The following is a 26,406-nucleotide window of genomic DNA, read 5'->3' as shown; positions in this document are numbered from 1 at the left end:
TATCTAGCTGAGTGTATCCTAAATGTTGAATGCCCCAAGCTGGAAGATGAAACAAGGAGTAAAATAGTTTTTAAAAAATCAATTAATTCAACTGCTGCTCTGTTGTCAGAAGTTTTGGGCAAAGATGAGTTGAGGAAAAAAACTCATTTTTGGTCTATTGCCAACTCTTTTGGTAAAATGACGGCCCAACCCTATTTATTTTTTCATCAAAAACCCTTAATTAAAATGAAATTGATGCTATTAAGGTTTGGAATTTATCCAACCAAAGATGGAACCCCTAAATGGATGTTTAAATGGGCATCAAATATCTGTAGGCTCTGTGGGCAGTATGATGAAACCCTGCTGCATATGACAACAATATGCCCAAAAATGTTGCAGGAACGGAAAACAATTTTAAAACCTATTTTTAAATTAATGGGAGTTAGAACATGTAAATCAGCATTAATATTTTGCCTAACTGGTGACAATGTTTATATTATACAGCAATTTGTTCAATTCATTCTTCATGTGGAAAAGAAACTATGTAAGGTTGACGCTCAAAGTATATGTTAAATTTGTTCCTACCGAGTTATGATGATGCTGCCGGTTTTAGGGGGTTGATTGATTAATTTTATGGCACTTTTTTTACTGTGTTAAATATGCATGTTTTTAGAGTACTTTTTAATCATGTCCCGCTTATTATGTTTGCAAATTTTTTAGCACATGTGCACTTTATCCCTGACATTAGCCATATATGATAGATAAAAAAAAAAAAGTACAAGGTATTTTAAATTTGTCAGTAAAGTTTTAATTCACCTTTCAAGTCAGCTGATAGCATAAGTTACTTTAGTATTGATTCTGTTATACCAGAGTATTCTAGCGTGTTTCAAATTTAGACATTTGTTGAAATTACTTTTATGTTGATATTGTTTTTAGCTTTGTTGCCTTCTGTTATTGAACAATTGCTGCTAGACTATTGCACTTAATGCACTGTTCACTTTTTGTGATTGAATATTTGCTGCTAGTTTATTGCACTGAATGCACTGTTCACTTTTTGATGATAATATAAGTCAACTTAGCATTGATTTGGCAATACAATAGATATAGAGAATCTGTAAAATGTTCCCTTTGCTGCTAGCACATTGTACTTTAGCTTCGGACCTGTTAGTCCTTTGCACTTTATTTGGGACCCTGTGGATTGGTATCGAACTATGGAAATATTGACAGATTTATAATCCCTAACTGGAAAATGCTAAACATTTATGGATAATTTATCTTTTATCTATGCACTGTATCCCTATGTGTTCAATTAGTTATTGTGTTTGTAATGTATTTGTATTTTTTTCTTCTTTTGTAATGGTTTTAATTAATCAACAAATAAAATACTACTACTCACTGTATTTTAGGTTTCGTTGAGCACTGATGTTACTCTGAGTAAAGCAGTACTGAGCAAAAACCTCCCCTGCTTAGAATGCTCTGAGCTGTTTGTGAGCTGCTGTAAATGACCTTACCACGAGCTGAAGGCAAGTGCAAACTTCCTTACATTCCCTCTTAGCAATGTGTGACACCAGGATGCCTCAAGGTCAAAAGCAATCATCATAGGTAGGGATCACACTTGTAAATAGGCATTAGTGCAAGTGCCCGAAATACATTTTGAAAGCAACGTAAAACAAGCAAAGACAAGCATATCTGTTTCTTTATTTCTTTTGCAGGCATATTTACCCAAAAATGTAAAATGAAAACATTTTCAGTGCAACAATTTTTTTGCTCCATGGCCCCAACCAACAAAAATTCTAAGGGGTATATTAATCAAGGGACCACCGTGTGTGACACTGAGTGGTTTGATAAATCTACAGTAATGCAAGGTAGCTCAAGTCACTTTTACTCTGCAGCAAGGAGGCGTGCCATGGGTGGTACGTGGGTGTTACCATGCATCCACCCATGGTTTCTGGTGCGTTCCTAGATTTACCAACATTGATATACCTGGGAATGCAACAAAATTGGAGAATCCTTGAGAATCATTGTATCCTTTTTCTAAGTGCGTAGGGGATTGCTTTTGTGCAAGAAGGCATCCAGGGATGTTGGAAAGGTTCACATACCTGATTATGAACAGATTCTTTCATATGCTCAATTGTTAGGATGTCACTGTGTGAACATACACCAAGTTCCCAGCCTTTGGCTGCTAAGAGAGTGAGCTTTAGTCCATGGAAAGCACCCCCTGATGCTCCGCCTGTAACAGATGGAGAACAATTAAGGCACATCAAAATGAACCCTATCATAGTCAACAACCCCTTACCCCCCTTTTAATTATAAGTTTCATACCATTCTCTTGTTGCACAGCAGGCCTACATCACTCACTTCAATACTTAGGCTCTCATTATGATGTCAGGCGAAAACCCATCTGACAGCTTGTCAGAGTCTTTCCACCCGACATCATAGGTTTCCATCCGTCTGCCATATTATAATACTGGTGGTTGGAGGGAAACCCACAGGGGAATTTTGCTCCACTTCCTACAGGCTTACAGAGCCTGCCGGGACGGCGGGCAGAATTTGTAATCCCAAAATGACAGTGGGGCCAGCCTCAGCTCCACCGTCTGGATTGCAATGTTACTCTCTGCCTGCCCCTTCATGGCCATCTACCTGCAATGAAAAGGAAAGCAGAAAGTGACTTTGGGGCCCCTAGCAAGGCCCCCTTCCTTCCCCCCTGGCGGTGCAGGGATGTTTGAAAACATACATTTGCTATTGCAGCTTGTGCTACAGACCTTTTCCAGCACTGCACAAGCTGCAATAGAAAAGTGGATTTTTCCGACCGCCCACAGGGCGATGGCATCCTATTACTGCAGGTGGAACCGCCAACTAATAGTGGGTGGTTCAATTCAAACTATGGTGTCTGACAGACGCTTGTTCGACTGACATCGTAATAGGGCCCTCTGTTACACACTCGGTCATCACTCCTATAGCGCACAAGCAGCCATATTACACATTCAATTCATATCACACATTTCTCATTCTCTCTCTTTACTCCAATCCTTATCATCTGCTAGCACAACAAAAACACTGATGATCAAAGACCATCATTACCATTGACCATCAATGGACACTAATTCAGCATCACCGCATAAACCCTATTACAGACTAATTGTATGACTGACGCACACCACGCCAGAAAACCTATTTTAATGCACTACCATAATACTTTTAAAAAAAATGTTTTATTTATTTTTGCATAATACATGAGATAGTAGGTAATGAGGTAATTTGAATTTGAATTTGAGTCACAATAACACAACACATGTACGCTGATACCAATTATTAAATAACAAGTAAAGATGAACCAGGAGCAAAGTAAATTCAACACTGAGAAATCAATTGCAATAAGACATACGCATATCATAGAAAATGAGTTAGCCATCAGATTAAATAATCATAAATTCAATAGATATCAATACAGCTGCAAAAGAAAAGAGAATAGAATAGAACGGATGATCAAATTGCTGAATCTAAATAATTAGAGACACTACCCCAAATTTGTTGACCAAGCTTCCTTTTCCTATGCCCTTTGAGGGCATACAAGCTATGCTCCATATTATAAACTGCAAAGAAGCGTGCCCTCCATTATTCAAAAGAAGGCGGTTCCTGCTGCAGCCAAAAGGATGCTATAACAAGCCGATATACAGCTGTAGCTAGGAATAACAGCTTCGCATGTTGTTGTAATGAACCTGTCTCTGCGGGCCCCATTTCTACACCTAAAAATATCTGCGTTGCACTTAGTTCTAATGGAGTACCCACAATGGCCGATAAGCATCTCTCCACCTGTGTTAATAACGATGTTAACGATGGACACCCCAAAAAAATATGAAGGTCGTCCGCAGATAAATATCCACACCGAAAACATTTCCCTATAGTGTCCCCCTGCCATTTTGAAATCTTATCAGGTGTATAATATAGATTAAAGATTGATTTGAAATGCTGTACCGATAACTTTGCGGACAGGAATACATTTATTGCAATCTCCAAAGAAATTTCTATCCGTATATCCTGCCTCCCCAATTTTGTTCCCCAAATTTACAATTTTGTTGCTCTAAGTCATTCACCTTAGTACCTAACATATGACCATACAGCACTCCTATCTTTGCAGCTTTTGTATTGTCCTCTATCACGGGATTGGCTTGAAAAATTATTCCTTTATTGAACAAAAAATTCCTGATCTGCAAATACTTCGCAAAATTCTCCCTGGGAAGCTGATATTGCTCTCAAAGTTGGTCAAAAGTTTCAAACAGCCATCACTATAAATATCCCCCACAACCCTTAGTCCTTTTTGCCTCCATATGTGCACCACTCGATCCCATAAATCAATTGGAAAGAATATTGGAGATATCAATGGTGTATACCTGGAAATTTTCTCAATACCAAACATTCTCCTTAGTATTCTCCAAATCTTATATGCAGCAGCCAGGACCTTAAATCGTGTGCGTTTATAATAACTCCACTCTTGGTGCAAAAACACTTTCCGCCATATTTGAGGGCCCTATCCCTGTTAACAGGACGTTCATACCTTGAATCATACAGGCGTAATAATAAAACATAAAATCTGGTACCGACCATCCACCTAGATTTCTTTGTAGAATCATATATCGCCCAGCACGACGAGCCTTGCCCCCAGCCCACATAAAACGCATACACAAAGCCTGGAGCTGTGCCAAGCTCGTTTTAGGGATTTCTAGGAGGACACACCTAAAAAAATATAATATTTACGGAAGTATCATAATTTTTAATAAGCTGCAGCACCCAACTAAAGAGAGATGCAGACATTCCGCCTGATCCAACTGTTTCCTGACCCCTACTATAAGATCCTCCCAATTTGACTTAACCAGCGCCGTTGTAGAGCCCCTTAACTTGATCCCCAAGTAAGTAGCCTCTTTACAGACCCTCGGATCAGTATACTTTGCCATATTGGCACATAATAACTGGGTTTTTGCCGCATTCAACTTGTAGCCAGCTACTGCACCAAACTTTGCAGCTAGTCATTCAATCTCCTCCATTGCAGCTGCAGGGCAAGGCGTAACGACCGCAACATCGTCCGCATAAGCAAGGACCTTAAACTGATAATTTTGTATAACCACAGGGCAAATCCTGAGACTAGATTCCAACATTCTTAAAAACGGTTCAATGTATAATGAAAATAGAAGGGGTGAACAGGGGCACCCTTGTCTGGTACCCCTCTGTATTTGAACCACCTCGGACTCGAGTCCCATGGTGCTAATACGGGCTGTAGGTTGATGATAAAGTGTCTGAAGTGATGTTATAAACTCTGGGCCAAACCCCCTTCGCCTCATTTCGTCCCATAAGAAGCACCATGAGACCCGGTCGAAGGCTTTTTCAGCGTCTAATAAAATTAGACATAGTGGCTCTTGAGTAACATTAACAAAATCAAATAAAGTAATCACACGACGGACATGATCCGCCGTTCCACGATGCGGGATGAACCCATTCTGTATGGTAGAGACTAATGTAGTAATAACACCAGACAGCCAATTTGCCAATTTCTTCGAGTAAATTTTCCCATCCGCATTCAAAAGCGAAATAGGGCGGTAGGACCCAGGCAGATTTGCAGGTTTTCCTTTTTTATGGAACACAACTATACATGCCTCATTCCAACTCCTCGGAGGAACACCTTTCTGAGCCATTCTCATTGTCGCAAGGAGATCAGTTTTTAAAACAGGAAAAAAAAGTCTTGTTAATTTCCAAGGGTAATTTATCTGGGCCTACCGCCTTGCCCCTGGCCAGCCCATTGACTGCCAGTTCTAATTCTTCCAATGAAATAGGTGCCTCTAAAATTTCTCCTTCTTCTACAGGGAGATCTACCGTACAATATTGGCCTATAAGAGTAGCAGCCCTATCCACATCATACTTGTCTCTTTGATACAATAATTCGTAAAATTGCCTGAACACCTCTAATATGCCACTTTCATTTTCTACTGTATTCCCCCTTGAGTCTAGTATATTGTCTATCCGCTGTGCTGCTTCCCTCAACCTTAGTTTCTGGGCAATGCATCTGCCACTTGCCTCCCCATACTCATAATGCATTTGTTGTTTAACAAAAAAAAATTGCAGTTTCCCGCGACCATTTAAGATTTAGCCTTGCTTTGAGTCGTGCCACTGCCGTCATCGGTTAGTTATATCCGCCCCAGACCGTATACCATGCACCAGTAATTCCTCAGCCTTTGCCAGCTCTTGATAAAGCTCTTGAAGTTTTACCGCCTGTTGTTTTTGATTATATAAGCCAAAGCTCAGGGCCTTCCCTCTAAATGCAGGCTTTAAAACTATCCCAAACATTGCCCACACTACTAGTCCCACGATTGATATTAAAAAAAGTTACAATCCATTTATTCTTGTATTCAGTAAATTGCTGTTCTAATAATAGCTTGGGATCAAAGAAAACCCCCTTGGCCTAGTAGGAGTCACAATGTCAACTATTGAGAGAACTACCGGCCCATGATCGGACGTGATTCTTGGGTAGACCTGGATGACAGCCAATTTCAATAATGACTGAGGAGTGAAAAAATAATCAAGCCGGACTAATTTACGATGGGGAAGAAAAAAACACGTTTATCCCGGGGCCGCCCCCCCTTAGAAAAGCCCATACATCCACCAACCCATGTGCCGTCATTAATGCCTGCAATGCTTTAAAAACCTGTGGCTTCCGACCCCTATATCTCTCTTTTTCATTACATAGAATATTAGGGGCTAAATGTATATTTAAATCTCCACAGAGAATCAGTGGCGTGGGCCAGGTAGCTAGTTCCACATTCATAAACTCTAAAGTTGATGCTTCATCAAGATTTGCCCCATACACAGCGCAAATCGTAAAAGTTACAAGACCGACAACACATTCTGCGATTACCCACCTACCAAAATCATCAACTAAAGTTTTGCCTGTGTTGCCAACATGCTTCTTCCCCAAAATTGCCACCCATCTAGCCGCTCCCGAATATTTAGTACAGGCAATAAGATTAAATCCCAATTCTTCAAGCAATCGGCGTTTTGACCATACCATGTGACTCTCCTGAAGACAGACTATATCACAGTAAAGGGCTCATAATTCCTGTGCTACCCGGCGTCTTTTATCTATTGAATTCAACCCCCTGACATTCAATGTACCTATCCTAATACCCCTCCCAGCCATTTAACTAAATAAAATTTTACTAAGTTAGCTCCATGTCCAAACTGAAAGTAAATGATATTTTTACCACACTGACTCACTTCTGACCTATACTCATGTATTCTTTTGTATTTTTTCCCCACCCTCCCAGCAGCTCCCCCCCACCCCCACCCCACCCAATATGAGGCTTAAGGACCATGTCCTCAGCGATGTCGAAGTGCTTTGTCCAATCCCCCCCCCTATTGACTCTCCCTGCCACACTCGTGTGTCTCTCTTTCCCTTAACTAAACTACTAGCATCTCGTTGAACCCTGAAGGGACAGGGAAAATTAGCATACATTCTGCTACCCTGTCTTTATCTCAATACTGTTTAAACTATAAATTCAAATAAATTCAAATATCATCCATGTTTAGTGTAGCTTGGGAAACCCCATCCTACACTTCCTACACATAAGATTAATTTACATTGCCCTCATTGTTCTGTAAAACTCTTTTTCAAAGTTTCACATTTCACCATCACGCAATTAGCAAAAAAGGGGAAAACAGAATATTCCAACTATATCTCTAAAAGAAAAATGAACACAATTCATGGGAGAAAGAGATAACACTAGAAAACATCACAAAACCCACACAGTGTTTATACCTTCCCAAAAAAATAGTACAAAGTACGCCCCACAGGAGGACGACATACCCACTATAACCCATTATAACTACAACATGTACTATATAAATTTACTTTTTAGCACTCTTCTCCCAGTCCTTCAAATAATCCTGTGCAGCCATGCCAGATGTAAAGTACCTCGTTTGGCTTTTAAAGATAACCTTTAGTTTAGAGGGGTTGAGCAAGAAAACCTGGGCCTCTTTTTCTTGGAAAGAAGCAATTAGTTTCCGCATTTTCCATCGTTCATTCACCGTTACAGGACAGAAGTCCGGGCGAACAAAGAACTCGCACCCCATGCCACTCCGTTTTTTTTCCGGGCGTGCCAAATCATAAAGCGCTTCACGCAGCAGATAATTGTTTAAGCATATTAGTATTGCCCTAGGGTAGGAGTTCTGGTCACCTTGCCGTTCCTTCCCTCGTTGACGCATCACAAATGGGAACCTATGTGCCCGTATCACTTCCGTTTCCCAATTCCAAGCGCTATGAATTTGCGTGGGTCTCCCCCTTCTTTTGTCTCGGCTATACCTAATACACTCAGATTATTGCGATGGGCACGAATCTCTAAGTCAGTGAACTTCCAGTCTACATCTGATTTAGTTTTTTGTAAAGTCTCTATAGCCGACCGCTGCTTGACCAAGCAATCCTCTGTGGAGGAGACTCTCTGCTCAACCTCTACCTCCCGGGAGGTTACTTCTGCACACGTATTCACCAACCGCTGCACTGTGTTCTGCAACTTCCTTACGGCTCCTTGTGTTCGCAAGCCTTCAGCTTTTGTTTCGCTACGATGCGCCATGATACTTTTATAAATCAATCCCAAAGTGATTGAGTCCTCTTCCAGCTCTTCATCCAGGTTAAGCTGTGCCAAAGGTAGCCGCCGATCATACTCTGATCCTTCACTGATCTCCACAATCTTTCTTACTGTGTCACGGGACAGGGACTGTTCAAACTCATTGCCTTCATCATCATCAGGTAGGTCCCCCCAGTCCCCTAAGTTGCTAGAGCTATCCAAATCCTGCTCCTTATCCGACACAGTCGTTAGATCCGACATAGAATAAAATTTACCGTCTGAACTGGGATACTCCAAATCTATGCCCTGAGTTGTGGCTTTAGTACTTAATCCTGGAAGTGAGCTACTATCTTCTGTAGTTGTCACAATTGCCATTACAGTTATCGATGAGACGTTATCTCCATTCATTCCCACAGCTGCCGCCCCAGCACCTCGGCCCCCTAATGCCACGGGGGAAGATGTTCCGGTACCGGTACTAGCACTCCCAGCTGCCAAAACGTTTTCCTGTTGGTTACCAGGGGCTGCCTCAGCGATTTCTCCCTCACCCTCAAGCACGAGTTCGGACTCCAAAGTCGATTTTACTTTTGCCCCCTGCATTTTACTAAAGATTGCCGCCACAGGCCTTTGTTTCATAGGAGTATCCTGATTCTGCTGCACAGCCCCATGCTGAGTCTGACTCTGGCTTTGGCGTATTCCCTGTATCTGCAAGGTTACCGCCTGTATATCGTCATCTTCAACGCACTCTGCTATGTTGTCAGCACTACTACCACTAGCTGCAGTTTTACTAGCAATTTTACTGGTGACCCCACCACTAACCTTTATTATGTTACCACTAACTTTAGTGCGCACAGCATTGTCCGGGTTGTTGGTACTGGTACTGGACCCCACAACCTGTTCAGGCGCCTCTCCTGTTGGTGTATTTGACGGTGCTCCACCTTGGTTCCTCGCACCACCCCTGCCCTTTGGCACCATCGCTTACCGGCAATGCTTGTCCGGAGTGCAGGGTGTCTCTATACCACTTCAGAAACACAAGGAGCTGCCACAGGATCCTTACAAAGCAGCAACTCGCCGAGCCCGGCAAAGCCGCGTGGTAGCGCTCTCAACTATGTAGAGACCGCGCTGGGCCCCGCGCGGAGCGTTCAAAGATGTTCAGAACGCTCAGCTACAGTTGATCATGTCCAATGGCTCAAGCACCGAGGCAGGGACAGGCAGGGCTCAGGCGGAAAGAGAGCCATGAACAGAGTACACACAATCCACCTCACAAACTGTAGAAAGCTGCCACAGGATCCTTGCAACAAAGTTGCTAGAAAGTTAGGTCTCCAAGCCGGTAGAAAATAGAAGAGCAACACCCATGAATTCACAACGCCTGGCAAGTCCGCATAGAGACGCTGGTAGTTGTTCAGGAACCGCGCTGAGCCCAGCGGTCAAAGCATTCAGCGTCTCAGCTCGCTCCCCTTCATGCTGTAATCAGTCAAGTCCGGCGCGAAACTACACCTCGTACACCGAGGCAAGGATCAGCCAGACACAGGCAATGAGCTCGAGTGAACCTGCAAACGGCAAGTTTTTCCCCAAAGAAGAGCGATAAGACTCCCGCTTTTCAAACGCGAGAAAGTGCTCCAATCTCAGGCGTACAATCATCGCTTGCAGGGGGAATCAAACGAGGGCATTAACAAAGCACCTCACACGGCCGCTGCAGCGGCCGCCATCTTGCCTCCGGATGGTTAGACCATCATTACCATTGACCACCAATGGACACTAATTCAGCATCACTGCATAAACCCTATTACAGACTAATTGTATGACTGACGCACACCACGCCAGAAAATCTGTTTTAATGCACTACCATAATACTTTACGCCTCAAATCTTCACACATCCTAGTTCCTCAGCAATGCTGCATCCGACAGACCTCAGTAGTTCATCACGACTTTATTTAATAGTATTAGTCCAGACCGCAACACCTCCCCTTTTTGTCACATCATACTCTTTAACTTCATGCTCTCACAAACTTCACTTCATCATTACATCCCTTTACAACAACACACCATTATCCAAAATGCCTAGTGGGGGATACACATTGGGAGATGTAACGTTGGTGGTGAGAGTCAGTAATAATGTATAAGACTGATGGTGCAAGAATGGTGTGAGCAATTGGTTTTTGTATATGTGGATATTGATATGAGCATATGGATGAGTTGCCTTTCTGAGAGAGCAAACCTGTCTCTGCACTAGACCTAAAAAGTTAGAAGCTGGTTTAAAGAGCTACGGAGTAGGACCACAAAATCATGTAACACCTACTTCAGTGTCTGTGCAATGTGGAACGACCTAATATAGACTTTGTAGAAATCGGGGATAGAAAAGCCAGCAACATTGGTCAGTGGGTTAAACACTTCTTGAAAAGATCTATGTGCAACTGCAGGTCACCAATTAGAATGTCTACAGTGCAATATCATCTGTAATTTACTATTTAAATCATCTGCACTATATCATTTTGGGTAATATGTTACCCTTGTACTCATATATTATGTTCTATGTATTGTAACACAATGAATTGAATTTTACTATGTTATGCATTCAGTAAGACGCAAGGCCCATGCATCTTCAAACTGTTCTTTGGTAATTTAAGGGCCAATACAATTTTGGAATATATAAAAAAGAATGTCTACAATGCAGGCACAGTCATCTATTCTTGATTGTTTAATTGGATGAGAACCATTACATTTGCAGTTCACCTGGGAATAGATAAAGTACCCCCACAATAAACTTACTGTAGTCGCACAATCCCCTCTGCCTCCACTTTCTCAGTGCCCCCTTTCCCTTCCTGTCCACATGCTGCCATAGTGCTGTACTTGTTGTGTATTAGGTACATATGGAAGGGTCAGTGTTCATTTCTTTTAGAAGCATCGAATGTCAAATATATACATTGCGTATCTCAAATCATAACCAGTCCAATGATTCGATGCACATTCACAGTAAGATGTTCTCCTATGTTTAGAGAAGTAGTGTAGTCTGGTCAGACCAGACTACACTACTTCTCTAAACATAGGAGAAAATAAATGGAATAAAACATATCCTTTGTAAAAGAGATATATGGAACTACTCATCTAAATTAGACTGTAAAGGTCTTATTGAATCTTAATGTGATTGTGTTATGGTCACAACACCTTTACCCAGTCCCCACACTTATCCCATCACACCTATCCCATCTAATTACCTTTCTCTCTTTTTCACTGAGAGTGCGCCGATATATAATTATGGAAATACTATGTTATATCTTTGATTGATACAAGTTATTTATGTGATTTGTTTCTAAGGATTTTTTCTATGTTTTTCGTTACAAGTCTTTTGGAATTAATAACCTACGGAACTTATTGATTGATGCTAAGTTTCCGCTCTCTTCTGTGTTAAATAAAATGTGCATCGAATCATTGGACTGGTTATGATTTGAGATACGCAATGTATATATTTGACATTTAATGCTTCTAAAGGAAATGAACACTGACCCTTCCATATGTACCTAATTATTGACCCAGGTCAGATAGTTTAGGGTGTACCCCGTTAAAACTTATCACGTACTTGTTGTGTATGTCAGTGAAGCTTGCAATACCTCTTCACTATACGTGGCACAACACTTGCGTTGTTCATATTTGATTTTGTCTCTACAACCTCAGTATTGCCCTTCTTTCAACCCACGAATGTTATTCTCTGGGGACTACGGTTGCTACTTGGCCTATATTTTAACAGCCAGCCCAGAATCTTTTATGGCAATGGCAATTTAAAGTACTGATGATTCCACACAAATTCTTATCTAGCTTCCAGCTCCTGGCCCTTCCAGAATATTGAAGCTACATTTGATCTTAGCCAAAAGGCTGAGAAGCGATAAAATATTGAAGCTTAAACAAATGGCTATTTTTTCTGTGAGAGAGGTAGCAACCCTACTGGGACACACGTAACCCTTTCATGGAAGAAATTATAGAAGCAAGGTAGTAAAATAAGAGACAAGAAAAAATGCTTGCTGGTTGCACCACCCACAGCGTTTAGACAGCACAGTATTGTTTCAAACTATTTTTTCCCTGACAACTATTGACAATTTCATGTCCCACTTTAAAAAGAGTGCCCACAGGGGCATGGATTAGGTGCTGATGGAGTAGGATGCACCTTGTGGTGTCTCTGCTCCCCGCAGCCTGCCCTAAGGTAACCCTCAGCATTGGGATCCAGGATTCAGATGCCATCTCTGCCATAACTCTCTCCCTACAGGCGGACCTGTTCCCCTGCCGCCCGGGACACTCCGGAGTGGAGCTCATGGCTGAGGAGTAAAGATTTAGTGGCAGAGAGCGGTCGTCCCGCCATCTTGGACTCAAGCGAGGAGAAAACGACTCGCCCCTGGGCAGCTCAGGATCCCATTTGAGCCTGCCAAAAATGAGAACTTGGGGGGGCGTGGCCCAATCTCGAGCCAGGGACTGGACTCGGCCTCCATGCTCACCGCTCGGCAGTGAAAGTGACCTGCCTGTTCGACTGGTGTTCTGCTTGCCGTAGGGAGCGCTACCTGGTGGGCTGATCAAGCCCAACAATGGACTGGACTTGGGCTGCACCTACCTTCCTGCTCAGCACCTTGGGGGCCTATCCCACGATCTCCCTTGCTGGGGCCTGGGCCGGACTGTTCTCCTTGGTGGCAGAGAGCTGGTGCCCGGGACTTTCTTCGACCCATGAGAGCCTCTGCGGCGGCTTCTGCAACATTGTAACAGGAGTATTCTCCAGGCAGCGGTGTAGGGGTGAGTCTGGTTGATCTGTCCTGGGAAACCCCCACACAAAGCGTGGACCTGCTCCTGGACCCCACTGGCAGCTCCAAGACAAGGTGAGGAGGGCACGTGCATTTGCCCAGGTTGGGGGCTACGGCCTGGATCTGGGTGACTGGGAGGGAGCAATCGGCTGCTTTGCCAGGCAGTGAGTGTCCCCCCGCTCCCTCCCCCATCTGGTAGCCTGTTAAAAAGCTTTCCAGCTAGTCTTCTGTGTGTCCGGCGGGGAGAGCAATCAACTGTGTTTTCGTTCAGTGCCTCGCCACCCCTATGGTCTGACTGGTGATCGGCAGCTTGGCAGGGCAGCGGGTACCACCCCACTCACTACCCCCTCTGTCAGCCTGATAGAGTTTGCCAGCTAGTCATTGGTGCCAAGGGAGGAGAGCAATCAACCTCACTATTGGGTGGTGACTCTGCCCCCCCCACCCTGTGATCAAATAGGGGCCTGGGGCCTGACCCTACTGCACACCCATTTTAATGGTCAACTGGACTGAACCTTCTGTCCTTTTATCTCCTATGAACAGGGGTACTTGTATACTAGCATAAGGCGGATCCCTTTCACTCCAACAACGCGACACACCACGCATGAGCAGGCATCTGGTGGCCCCATGACTATCGACTGCACTGTCAGTCAGTGGGTGCCCACTCCCAGCAGTGTGTACGTGGGGGGAGACCACCGCCTGGCACCTCGTGACACCACCGGGGACCTGACTCTTGCGACTCTCACATCTGATGGTCTTGGGGGCTGACTGGAGGTGCACCACTCACCTTCACTGGCACACGAAACCTAGAACACCACAGCATGACTACACGTCGAAGCACCTACCACATACTGTCTCGCCGTTCCTCCCCTGGTCCCTGGAGGCTGGATTCTTCCTTGACTCGCAGCTATAGCATAGCAGCCTGGGACCCGGACGCTGGCGCCGGGCACGTGAGGCGTGGGACTCGGAGGGAAGATGCCTTGCACCAAGACTGGAAAGGAGTCATCCTCAGCCTCTACTAGAGAAGCCACTGTGCAATCCACGTGGCTAAAGATGAGCCTGGCTACTGTTGCCCCGCTGGACCACCCACTGGTGCCGGTCCTTGACACAGACCAACTTCTTGCATGAAATTAAGGCAGAGATACGCTCCCTCGAATCCGATTTTAAAGCATGTCCACAGGACCTCTTGCGCGCTGTGACTGAAATTAGGGGCAGAGTGGATGATCTTGAGCATACTGTGGACACCCGAACAAAGGATCAGGAGGACCTGTGGCAAAGGATGACCAATTTAGAGGAGCAACACATAGAACTTCAAATAAAGCAAGAAGACCTAGAGAACAGAAGTCGGAGAAACAACCTCCGTATTGGGGGGGTCCCTCAGGGTGCGGAGGGGCAGGACATAATGACCTACATTGCGGATCTCCTCCAGGCTGTCAGGGGTGATGACGCCGCCTCACTGCCGACTTTGGACAGGACCCACTGGGTTGCGGCCCCATGAGGCAAACCTGAGCTAGTCCCGGATATCATCACACGGGTTCATTTCTCCGCAGAAAAGGAGGCAATCCTATGCATAGCTAGGGAGAAATTGGAGTTGATATATAATGGCCACCACATCCAAATTTTTGAGGATCTCTCCCCTGTCACACTGCAACGGTGCAGGGATTTCAAGCCAGTCAAAGATAGGCTGCAAGAGCTGAACGTTAAATATCAAGGGGCCACCGATTCACCCTGGACTTTGCGTGGAAGGGCAGATGGAGGTTGATCCGATCCCTGAGGGATTCCCAATTACTACTCCAGCTCCGGACAAACTCCCATCCTTCCAGCCCGTTGTCCCACGCGCCCTGCACAGGTTCCCCTCCGCCTGAGTGGACAACTATACCACATCCCAGAAAGAAAGCCCATAAGGGGAGTAACTCAACTCAACGAGCCAAGCAGGAAATCATACAACATTTACAATCTTTGGAAGGCACCCAATCACCGGTTCACTCTCGGACCGCCTTCACTGCACCCTCCCCTCGTACATCTTAGACATGAAGGCGCCTGCCTTTGGAGATCTGACGGCACGAGTGAAGAGGCCGGATGACCTTGTCGCAAGCGACCTGAACTGGCCTACTGTATGAGTCAACCAGAGGGCTGGACCAAGACTTCAATGGAGAGGGCTGTCCGGGCCTTACAACTCTTCTATGCCCATCACCACATTTCCTGTATACTACTCCGCTTTGGAATCAACTCAATGGGATTCCAGGTCCCAAGGGGATGTTAAATATTGGACTGATTTGTTAGCATGAGCTGAAAGCCATTTTTTATTTCTGGCAGCCATTTTGTTTGCCATGTGCTCTGTCCTCCCTCAGAGTTAACTGCTCTTGAAGTCTACCTAGAGACAAATTATATTTAGCATCTTCCACCTTCGCACATGCCCAGAAGGGCCTAGCTAGTAGAATGCACCTGCTTCTCTAGTATAACTGTCAGGCTATTTTTGCTGCTGCATGCTGCATGGAGAAGTAACTCTCCTCCCACTTTGTTGAGCAAGCAGATCTTGTATGCCCATCTTAGTCATTTGAGAAGTGGCCTAGCCCCTGTAAGCAGCTAGGACTCTGACATGCAACAACTTCGAGAGGTATTCCATTATTTATTGTAATCAATGGTATACATTTTCATATAAACAAAATCAGTTTTCATTTCTGGCAATTCATAACCACTGTTATCTCAGAATTACAAATTATATAAACAATTTTTTTTTCAATACACTTCAAAACATAACCCGATGCATTTCGGAACTATGTGTTCCTTCGTCGGGGGTTCTGTTGAGACACAAAAATAAATAAAGGAAACATGTTACTTTTGATGCCTATTTTATGTCACTTTTAACACCATATTTATGGAGTCTAACACTTAAAAAAGTGTTTAATCACTTTATGGGAAAAACATGGTAACGTGTTCTTACCGAATCCTGAAGTGTGGAGGATTCTAAAATACGCAAAATGCCACTTTTTATTATTAGAATCTACATGTGGAGAACACAAGACATAATTTTATGGGGGAAAATTGTAACTTGAGTTTAATTTTAACATCCAGTGCACAACCGGAGTATTCAGGCTTACCTGTGTCCACAGGTGATATAATAATAGCTGTGGCAACCTGAAAATATAGATAGAGTCTATTCAAGTTCATGGAATGTGGCGTTCAGGAATGTTCGACTATAGAATAGAGAATAAGAAACATCAAATTGCTTTATGTAATGTGTAACTGACCTGCGTATGCCGTACAGTTGTCGAAAGATTCAAAAAATTGGAACTCAGTCCAGATGAATACTGTTGATAAAAAATGATTACCTAATTACTGCATTCGAATGATTTGTAACCAAAGAATAAAAAATGCCCGTAAGCGTGTGCACTTACCCGCTGGAGCGGGAGATTTAAACAAGCCGTACGTCGTTTATGACAATCTCATAGATTGTGGAGAACTGCGGAAAAAATAAAACGTATTCAGTGATACGTACTATTTTAGATTTAAAAACGATGAAGGGTCTTACGATCTAGTTTCCTTACCCGCGTGTTTTCTGACCTTCACCAAACAGTACGCTCCTCGCCATGGGGATGCCTAGGTGAGGAGTCCATTTTCAATGTCGATGCATACCTAATTAAACGACCTCGAGAGAGGACTGCCAAAAGATCGCTCGGACGAAAACGAGCGATCTTTTGGCAGTCCTCTCTCGAGGTCGTTTAATTAAGTATGCATCGATACAGCCACCCCACTCCCTACCCCCTCTGTCAGCCTGATAGAGTTTGCCAGCTAGTCATTGGTGCCAAGGGCGGTGAGCAATCAACCTCACTATTGGCTGGTGCCTCTGCCCCCCCACCCTGTGATCAAATAGGGGCCTGAGGCCTGACCCTACCGCACACCCATCTTAATGGTCAACTGGACTGAACCTTCTGTCATTTTATCTCCTATGAACAGGGGTACTTGTATACTAGCATGAGGCGGATCCCTTTCACTCCAACAATGCGACACACCACGCATGAGCAGGCATCTGGTGCCCCCATGACTATTGACTGCACTGTCGGGCAGTGGGCGCCCACTCCCAGCAGTGTGTACGTGGGGGGAGACCACTGCCTGGCACCTCGTGACACCACCAGGGACCTGACTCTTGCGACTCCTGCATCTGATGGTCTTGGGGGCTGACTGGGGGTGCACCACTCACCTTCACTGGCACACGAAAACTAGAACACCCCAGCATGACTGTACGTCGAAGCACCTACCACATACTCTCGACCTTCCTCCCCTGGTCCCTGGAGGCCGGATTTGTCCTTGACTCGCAGCTATAGCATAGCAGCCCCGGCATGGGACCTGGATGCTGGCGCTGGGCACGTGAGGCGTGGGACTCGGAGGGAAGATGCCTTGCACCAAGACTGGAAAGGAGTCATCCTCAGCCTCTACTAGCCAGAGAGCTGCGTTGCAGAGAGGTGTTCAGAGGCCATGCCCTTTTTTACAGCACTCTGCAACGCAGCTCCGTAGTGCTTACTGGAGGTACCTGGTGGGCTAGTTGGGACCCTCAGGATTGAAGAGGAATTAATTCCCCAACTTAAACAGCGCCACAAGGTGTGTTTGCACACATGTCAACTCAGGCCCCATCCCCTCCCTTCACCACTGTGCAAACGCGCCCCGTGGCATTTTTTAAGTTGGGGGATTAACTCTCCTTGAATCCTGAGGCTCCCTGGGTGCAACTAGCCCACCAGCTACCGACACTAAGCGCAACAGAGCTGCGTTGCAGAGAGGTGTAAAAAGGGACGTGCCCTCAGAACACCTCTATGCAACGCAGCCCCCTGGCACATACTGGAGGTTCCTGGTGGGCTAGTTGGCCCCCAGGGACCCCCAGTATTCAAGGGGAATTTGTTTTCCACTTGCAAATGCTCCAGGGGCGTGTTTGCAGAGTGATGAAAGGAGGGGGCGTGGCCCCCGGCTCGATGGCGGTCTTTTTTTTTTAAGAAGGGACGCTGTGTAGGCCCTCTTCTTATTCTTATTTATTGGCCCTTGGGACCCCATCCCCCAGGGTCTGCCCCCTAATTTAAACAAAAAAAAAATAATTGGAAGGCCATCCCGAGGCCTTAATCGGCCCAGGGACCTCATGCCTTGGGGCATGGCCTTTTTTTCAAATGTAAATTGTTTTGGAGGGGGCTGCATTGCCCCCCCTTCTCTGGCCACTTATGGCCCCGGGGACCCCATCCCCGGGGCCGGAATGTGTTTTTCTGCCAGTTTTTTATTTATTTTGGGGGGGCGCCCCCTCCCAGGCCACTTGTAGCCCCGGGGACCCCATCCCCCGGGGCTGGTCCTCTCCGTTGGGGACCGTGGGGGTCCCCAATCCCCCATGGTCCCGTCGGCTCCCAGCGTCCCTCAGGAATCGGCATTGCTTTTTCACATGGGGAGCTGCTAACATGCAGCTCCCCTTGTGGAAAAGCAATTTGGTTTGAATTTTGAAAGAGAACAGGTTTCCCTGCTTCTCTCTTTCAAAATTCTTGCCCTGCCATAGTAAATTACAGTGTCCTGGGGGTGGGAACAGCGGGACACTGCAGGGGCCGGCCCTGGGAGCTGGCGGTCCAGAGGGCCATCAAGGGCTCCACCATGTACAAAGACCCGGGAGATGGTGGTCCCCGGGGCTTTGGGGTCCGTCACGGTCCCCTCAATATTTTTATTTAATGCCCTGGGGAGGTGGAGGTCCCCCCACACAGGTTTAAAAAAAAAATAGCAGGGTGGCAGTGCCCAGTGCTTTGGGGGACTATGAGCCTCCACTCCCACTCTTCTTTGGAGCCCCGGGGGGTGGCGGTCCCCAGGGCTGGGGGGGTTAAGCCCCCCACATATATTGAAAAAGCCCTGGGAGGTGTCGGTCCCTGGGGCGGCTTTGAGTCCCCCAACCATCTTTGTTGGAAGCCCCTGGGGTGGTGTCCCTGGTGTTGGGGGGGCTATGAGCCCCCCTGCATATATTTTATTGAAGCCCTTGGGGTGGAGGTCCCCAGGGCTGAGGGACCCCTTTGGGCCCCCCACCCAATATCAACATTCCCCCCGGAATTTTGCCCACCCGGGGGCTGAATATTAACAAAGCACAGGAGGCCGCGCTCTGGCAAAATCCTGCGTGGATTTTGCAGATTTTTAAAAAAAAATGTTTTTTTTTGGCCCTGGGGGTCTTTGTGGGACCCCCTAAGCAGGCCTAGGGGGTCAGGGTGTTTCTACCCTGCCCCCTTTTTGTGTTTTTCACATTTCTTTCTCTGCTCTTTCGTGCCTCAGTTCTTCCAAGGCACAAGATGGCTGCCAACACTTCCTGGTTTGGAGTGTTGACAGCCAATTAGCATACAGCTTGTCATCGAGAGGGTGCAAGTAGCCTGCGCGGCCAGATATATATATATGATTTTACTTTTGATTTTCTTAGCAACTACTAATTGAATATACACCATTTTAAAAAAGGGCGCTTTCTGAACCAAAGGCAACCTTTTTGCAAAATTTGGTGTAATTCCATTCAACAGTTCAGGCTGTAGCCGTGTCTAAAATTTCCAATGGGGGAAACGCGTTTTGGGACCCCCCTCTTTTTTCTCGGCACCCGCTAGACGAATCACCCCCAAACTTGCAGGATAGCAGCGGACTGGAGCGCCCCACGAGTTTTGAAAATTTTGCGAAGATTTGTCATCGGAGCCAAAGTTATTGCAAATAGAATATAGGTCCTTACTTTAACTACCTACTGGTGACCTCCAGTAGGTAATGCTAACATTTTTATATTAAGAGTTTAATATATTTTCTTAATTCATGGAGTTACTCATATATGTAGCGTGTTTGAAGGGAAATACTTTGCCAACTCTTGCTTAAACTGCATTAGGAAAAATAAAGTTAACGTGTTTGCAGTTCATTACTTTCCTTACTGTTGTGCTTTTTGGAGTGGGGATAGTATATTTCAACCCTTCGAAGTCAAATGCTTTCCCTACGTTTGCTAAGACTGGAGTGGAAATAGTAAGGGTCCAACACTTCACCCAGTATTGCAGTGACTGCAGTAGGAATAGTATATTTAATATTGGTATAATAGATTTTACTGCATTGTTTTCTTTTTTTTATATTTTATATTATTTGTTTTTATTTCAATGTTTAGAATATTTCTAGTAAATGTGCTTTTTTGAGTTTTCAATGTTTAATATTTTATTGTTTTGTCCACATTAATAAATATGTTTTTCTTCTTTAATTGTTTACATTTTCATTGTTTTATTTTGTGCGCAATGTATATATATATACGCGCAAAGAAGAAGTAGGGTATTTCTTAAATGTAGTTGGAAAGCAGCTCCTCTTTAGAGCACCCTCAACACCAGCGACACTCTGATTTTGCTCACCTCAAATGTCTGCTTTTCTATTGAAGTCTTTAAGAGTAAGATTACAACAGTGCCTTCTACGCGGAGCTAGAAAGAGACTTAGGGGGTCATTAGGATAGCGTGCGGAAAACCACCCCGACCGCCATGGAGGCGGAAACCAACCACCCGCCTGCACCGCGGATACACCGGCGACCACATTAGGATCAACCACCACTAAAGACTGACCGCAGCGGTAGCGGGCCAAGCAAAGCCGTCCGACGTGGGCGGTGATGGCCAAAAACCTACCGCAGCGGTATGAAAAGCGGCGGAAAAGCAACAACCCGCCGCAAGGACAGCGGACACACCGCACGGGAAATTAAGATAACCCTGAGGGTGTCACGGTCGGGACCGCTGTTACCGACCGCTGCGGTCGCACACAGGAGTGAATGGGAAAAATAGCGGAAGAGCTGCAGCATAGACACCGCAGCGGACGGGCCATAAAAAACATGGCAGTCGATGCCAAAACACCGCAGTGATGCCAAACAGTGCACAAATAAAATCAGCCATGCCCCCCAAATACATAAGACACATACAAATAAAACAAATAAAGCGAAAAAAAGCTCAGACCAACTCCCACTACACACCTGACACCCCAAATCCACTAGGACACACCCACACAGCTGAGTATAAAGCCACCCCCTTCACTGACCACAATCCTTTGCAACACTCCAGAAGAGAAGGCCATACACCACATCTGACAGGAGAGGCAAAAGAGCACAGCACGCACACACATCCACCACTACTATCACTATCACCATTACACCAGCACAAAGAATCCCCAGCACACAACACACCTCACACCTCAACACCATACCCCTCCACCCACACCCCTGCACCCACAAACACCTCAACCACCACACACCATGACAACACAAAAAATGCCCATATTCACCGAGAGTGAGTTGACAGTCATGGTCAATGAGATTGTGAGAGTAGAGCCACAACTGTTTGGTAGCCTGGTCCAACAGACACCATTAGCCACGAGGACACAAATGTGGGAAAGGATAGTCCAAAGGGTGAATGCAGTAGGGACCACCCCAAGATCCAAGAAGGAGATCATGAAGTGGTGGCATGACCTCAAGAGGGTTGTCAAGGAGAGGAGGAGTAAGAACTGGACGTTGGCGAATGTGACTGGCGGTGGCCGTCCAATCCCACCGAAAACATTCACACCATGGGAGGAGAAGGTGCTTGCCATACTGCTTCCTGAGAGTCTCGCAGGAGTAGTCGGGGGAGCGAAGGCTGGTAAGTACAAACAAATGCCAAACAACACACTGAGAAGTACTTCCTTGAAATACCAAAACACCATTACTCTGTCCACCCTCAAACAAAAGGTAGCTAGCCATCTTGCTTAGGAGGCCTGTATGGGGGAGGGAGGCCTGCACTACCACTCCCACCATGCCCACTGTGCCACAGCTGAGCAGGATACAGGCCTCCCCACCCAGGAGCATGTGTCAACCATTGCACTGTTCAACAAACAAACTTACAGGTAGGTAGCCATCTTCACTTGGAGGGTGTTTGGGGGAGGGAGGCCTGTATCACTACTCCCAGCATGTCCCCTGGCCCACACTCCAGCAGCATGGAGGCCTCCCCCACCCAGGAGTATGTGTTAACCATTGCACTGTTCAACAAACAAACTTACAGGTAGGTACCCATTTTCACTTGGAGGGGGTTTGGGGGAGGGAGGCCTGTATCACTACTCCCAGCATGTCCCCTGGCCCACACTCCAGCAGCATGGAGGCCTCCCCCACCCAGGAGCATGTGTCAGCCATTGCACTGTTCAAAACACAAACTTACAGGTAGGTAGCCATCTTCACTTGGAGGGTCTTTGGGGGGAGGGAGGCCTATGTCACTACTCCCAGCATGTCCTCTTGCCCACACTCCAGCAGCATGGAGGCCTCCCCCACCCAGGAGCATGTGTCAGCCATTGCACTGTTCAACAAACACACTTACAGGTAGGTAACCATCTTCACTTGGAGGGTGTTTGGTGGAGGGAGGCCTGTATCACTACTCCCAGCATGTCCCCTGGCCCACACTCCAGCAGCATGGAGGCCTCCACCACCCAGGAGCATGTGTCAGCCATTGCAATCTTTACCCTCACCAAACAGGTAGGTAGCTATCTTGCTTGTGATGTCTGTCTGTTTGAGGGAGGCTTGCACTCCCACTCCCACCATGCCTCCTGTCCCACAGCTGAGCAGGATACAGGCCTCTCCCACCCAGGGGCATGTGTCAGCCATTGCACTCTTCACCCTCACCTAACAGTTAGGTAGCTATCTTGACTCTTCCTGATGTGTGTGTGTGTGTGGGTGTGGTAGACCTGCATTCCTAAACGCAGCAACAATTGCATGCAATGCATCGAGATCCAACATGTATGAGTAAATGATGTTCATCTGCACTATGAAATTACACACAGTGTTGTCATGAATTGTACTACTGGTTACTTCATATTTGTGTAGTGTAAAGACAGTCGTTTATACGCAGCTGACACAATACTTGCACAGTGCCCAACACTGACAATTCTCCATCTAATCCACAGGTGATGAAGAACTCACTGCTGAGGACCACATCAACAACCAGCAGAGCCAGTCTCCACCCCCGGCACATGGACTCTCAGATGTGGACTCCCAGGACAGTTTGGACGATGAGCTCCAGCCCGGCCCATCTGGTGTGCCACAGACCCAGAGGTCCCAGGCCCCCATCCTCCCCACCACCACGTCTGCTGCAACAACAGTGCAGCAGACCCACTGTTGAGGGGAGGGAGAGAGTGCGCAGACCCACAGTGGTGAGGCAAGAGGTCCGTGGCAGCAGAGCAGTGTGGAGGGCCAGGGTCACCACCAGACCTCGGCAGGAGTGGACACCATCCCTGGACCACTTCACCAGAGTAGTGGAGGCATACCAAGAGGTCCAGAGACAAATTGGCCTGTTGGATGAACTTTTAAGGGAGCTCATCCTGCTGGTGAGGTCCATCGACAACCGCCTTGGACAGATGGTGGACCTCATGGGCCAGCAAGTGGTGTTGCAGAGGGACAGGCCTGTGTCCCAACCACCACCTCCGTCCCCTCCTGTTGTGCCACAGAATGACAGTGCACCATCCTCCCCTGCGCCAACAGAGAGGGGCGAGTCCCCTCATGCCACTGGCCATTCAGCAGGCCCAACCCCGCCAAAAAGATCTAGGGGGCGTCCACAGAAGAGCCTGGGAGTCTTCGGAGGCAAAGCACCTGCCACACGCCAGTCAGGGAGCCAGCCGGGATGACAACCCTCTTCCCTACTTCTGTGATGTATTCCTATAGGTTCTGTATCGATCCCCCTATTCCTGACCCTGTTCTGGTTAACAAGTTAACTAGCAGCCATCCCATGATGCAGAAACCGTTATCTGATTAAGCCACACCACGGCACAGGAACGCGTTATCTGATTAGGTCATAACGCTTGCCATCTAATTAGACAAGCAATATTCCTCCAGCCCCTGATAAGGCATACGGAGTTCTCAAAACAAATCAAACCTATGACAACCTGGGAAAAACCCTGCGGCCATTGTTTTGATTTCACCGAGAACTTCAGCATAAGAATGTGCTAACGACCAGTTCGTATGACATCCTTATTGACGTATATATGTCCATCCTTACGTCAATCTCGGCACCTTACAGGTATAAATATTACCGATATTGCCTTAACCCCTTCGACGCTGATGACGAGCTGGGCTCGTCATGAGGCAGCCTCCTGGCACGCTCATGACGAGCCCAGCTCGTCACGTAAAGTGCGCTTTTGAAAAAGTCAGCGTACGAGCGGAATTCCGCCCGCACGCATGCGGTTAAGCAAACACACGCGGTGGTGACGAGATCGGAGCAGCGAGACTTGCCGAAGCCCAGCAGAGAGCGAAGCCCGCCGGCGCTGCCCCGCCTTCCTGACGCGCTGAGAACGAGACGCTGCCTTTCTCCTGCCGAGAAATCCAGCTCCGGCGCTTCCGAGCAGCCCTTGCAGGCAGCCTGGAATATCGAGACCAAAGATGAGAGATACCATCCCTCAACCATCCTAGATTCCAGGTACAGAACTGAATACCCCTTGCAGAGAATTTTTGAATCAGTCACTTGGCAAAACAAACTTAACTTAAACTGCTACTTTCTATCCCCGCCCACGTATTAGGCTTAGGTCAGGTACACTGGGGTAGGCGTAGTTAGAAGCACCAGTTGAGTACGATTAGTCAAATGTTTATATGTATGTATCTATTTTATCCATTTTAAACCACCATATGGCTTAGAAACCATATAAATGTTTTTACAGTATTATTTTATACTTCTGCTTTTATTGTATGCACTTTACTTAACCATAAGTATTGCAATAATATCGATTCATTTCTCTTGTACGAGAAAAGAGACTGATCAATAAATACCATCTTTTATTGAACACGCCCGTCTCTTCCTTTTCTCTACAGACTGGTGAAACTAAGAATGCACGCACTGACTGAGTAAAATAAGTTGTCTTTTGTTTTCACACGACTCTAGAGATACACTCTTGATTAGGGGAGACCAAAGTTGTCATGTTCTATGGTTGTCAGAAACTAAATCCCTTCTTGTCTATCCAGGGAGGTTCAACTCCTCCTTGCCTATTCGAGAAAGTTTCTAGTGAACTCTGAGCTAGCTGGCAAACCCAAAACTTTAAGTCTAATATCGACAATAGAAGACCTAGTTAACGTCTGGTCTAGGCCTATACTATTGAAGGTATTATTCCAATGCGCAGAGCCTATTGGGATAATAGGAACTACACTACATGGCGCCCAACGTTTGGAAAGGCGATAAAACTAACACAAGACATTAGAGTAACTCAGTCGTGCTCTTTCACTCAGACCCTTTTTTCCCATAATACTCCGAAGACGTCTGGAGTGGGTGAAAGGTAATATCCGCCAAACCTCGCAGGAGGAAACTCCTATGTATGGTTCTTGGTTTAGTCAACGTTGAAGGATACACTGTTCCAAAATATTGTGCATCTAATCTTTGTTTCCATAAGAAACCTGATCTGCAAACAAACAGAAAAACCTTCCTGTCGGTAAAATGGTAGACAGTGATGATGAAAGAGAGAGAGTTAGATTAGCAGCTGAACTAATAGAAGCTGATAATACTATGCAAGAAGCGGACCCGGATATAAAACTCATCCCGGTCAACATAAGAAGATCTATAACGTTAAAACTTATAGACAATGGACTGACACCAAGAGGTGGTACAGTCATATTCGTAATTGAGGCACACGAATATCGGCAGACAGAGGTATTCTATTCATGGATAAACTTTCCAGCAGCAAATGCTGTAACGAAGGAGTTCCACTATTATAAAATAGAGGAACCTCCTAATGAGTACACTCCTTTCGAGGAAGTAGAAGTACCACTTAAATTCCAAGAGCACCTGCTCTTGTTTAATGGCGCCCTAAAACATAATAATCACATCACCAGGCTCGGTCCACTAGGTAGACCAGGAGCAACGTGGCCGGTCCTAGGCGGATACACACCACATCCAGACATCGAAAGAATGTCTGCAGCAGATGTTTTAGTACAACTAAAACAATTAATTAAAATATATAGACAACTAGTCCAATATGTAATGCGGACTTCAACAATCCAACCAGCAATTAAAAATTCACAGCTGACCCCTCATCAGGGGAACACAAATAAAAT

Source organism: Lissotriton helveticus, chromosome 8 (assembly GCF_964261635.1).
Source record: "Lissotriton helveticus chromosome 8, aLisHel1.1, whole genome shotgun sequence".
In the NCBI taxonomy this organism is placed as follows: Eukaryota; Metazoa; Chordata; class Amphibia; order Caudata; family Salamandridae; genus Lissotriton; species Lissotriton helveticus.
Note: the sequence above shows the minus strand (reverse complement) of the source record.